This window comes from Arachis ipaensis, chromosome B4 (genome assembly GCF_059453495.1).
Source record: "Arachis ipaensis isolate K30076 ecotype BB chromosome B4, ASM5945349v1, whole genome shotgun sequence".
Classification (NCBI taxonomy): domain Eukaryota; kingdom Viridiplantae; phylum Streptophyta; class Magnoliopsida; order Fabales; family Fabaceae; genus Arachis; species Arachis ipaensis.
Window position 1 is genome coordinate 93,109,898 of NC_142439.1, and position 1,816 is coordinate 93,111,713.

Consider the following 1,816-nt stretch of genomic DNA (forward strand, 5'->3'; position numbering starts at 1 on the left):
AAGGGAAGCTAAAGCCCAACTCTCTGAAAAAAATCTGACAGAAATTTTCAAAAAAGAAGAAAACATGGCCGAAAATAATAACAATGCAAGGAAGATGCTTAGTGACTTTACTGCACCAAATTCCAATTTACATGGAAGAAGCATCTCAATTCCTGGCATTGGAGCAAACAACTTTGAGCTTAAACCTCAATTAGTTTCTCTGATGCAACAGAACTGTAAGTTTCATGGACTTTCATCTGAAGATCCTTTTCAGTTCTTAACTGAATTCTTGCAGATCTGTGATACTGTTAAGACCAATGGGATTGATCCCGAGGTCTACAGGCTTATGCTTTTCCCATTTGCTGTAAGAGACAGAGCTAGAATATGGTTGGACTCTCAACCTAAGGATAGCCTGAACTCTTGGGATAAGCTGGTCACGGCTTTCTTAGCCAAGTTCTTTCCTCCTCAAAAGCTTAGTAAGCTTAGAGTGGATGTTCAAACCTTCAAACAGAAAGAAGGTGAATCCCTCTATGAAGCTTGGGAGAGATACAAGGAACTGACCAAAAAGTGTCCTTCTGACATGCTTTCAGAATGGACCATCCTGGATATATTCTATGATGGTCTGTCTGAGCTATCAAAGATGTCACTGGACCATTCTGCAGGTGGATCCATTCACCTAAAGAAAACGCCTGCAGAAGCTCAAGAACTCATTGACATGGTTGCAAATAACCAGTTCATGTACACTTCTGAAAGGAATCCTGTGAGTAATGGGACGTCTATGAGGAAGGAGTCCTTGAAATTGATACTCTGAATGCCATATTGGCTCAGAACAAAATATTGACTCAGCAAGTCAATATGATCTCTTAGAGTATGAATGGATTGAAGGAATCATCCAACAGTACTAAAGAGGCATCTTCTAAAGAAGAAGCTTATGATCCCGAGAACCCTGCAATAGCAGAGGTTAATTACATGGGTGAATCCTATGGAAACACCTATAATCCCTCATGGAGAAATCATCCAAATTTCTCATGGAAGGATCAACAAAAGCCTCAACAAGGCTTTAATAATGGTGGAAGAAACAGGTTTAGCAATAGCAAGCCTTTTCCATCATCCACTCAGCAACAGACAGAGAGGTCTGAGCAGAATCTATCTAACTTAGCAAATATAGTCTCTGATCTATCTAAGGCCACTGTAAGTTTCATGAATGAAACACGGTCTTCCATTAGGAATTTGGAGGCACAAGTGGGCCAGCTGAGTAAAAAAGTCACTAAAACTCCTCCTAGTACTCTCGCAAGCAATACAGAAGAGAATCCAAAAAGAGAGTGCAAGGCCATTGATTGAACCATCATGGCCGAACCTACAAGGGAGGGAGAAGACATGAATCCCAGTGAAGAAGACCTCCTAGGACGTCCAGTGATCAACAAGGAGTTTCCCTCTGAGGAACCAAAGGAATCTGAGGCTCATCTAAAGACCATAGAGATTCCTTTGAACCTTCTTATGCCATTCATGAGCTCTGATGAGTATTCTTCTTCTGAAGAGAATGAAGATGTCACTGAAGAGCAAGTTGCCAAGTACCTTGGTGCAATCATGAAGCTGAATGCCAAATTATTTGGTAATGAGACTTGGGAAGATGAACCTCCCTTGCTCATCAATGAACTGAGTGATCTGGATCAACTGACATTGCCTCAGAAGAAACAGGATCCTGGAAAGTTCTTAATACCTTGTACCATAGGCACCATGACCTTTGAGAAGGCTCTATGTGACCTTGGGTCAGGGATAAACCTCATGCCACTCTCTGTAATGGAGAAACTGGGAATCTTTGAAGTGTAAGCTGCCA

The 1,816-nt window shown here is 41.5% G+C and overlaps 1 non-coding gene across 1 annotated transcript; it reads right to left on the reverse strand.

Moving 5' to 3' along the window:
* Positions 1-457: 457 nt before the first annotated feature.
* Positions 458-565, reverse strand: LOC148568389 (small nucleolar RNA R71). The gene has a single exon (XR_015881768.1). It is a non-coding gene; the product is annotated as a small nucleolar RNA R71 (small nucleolar RNA).
* Positions 566-1,816: the final 1,251 nt, after the last annotated feature.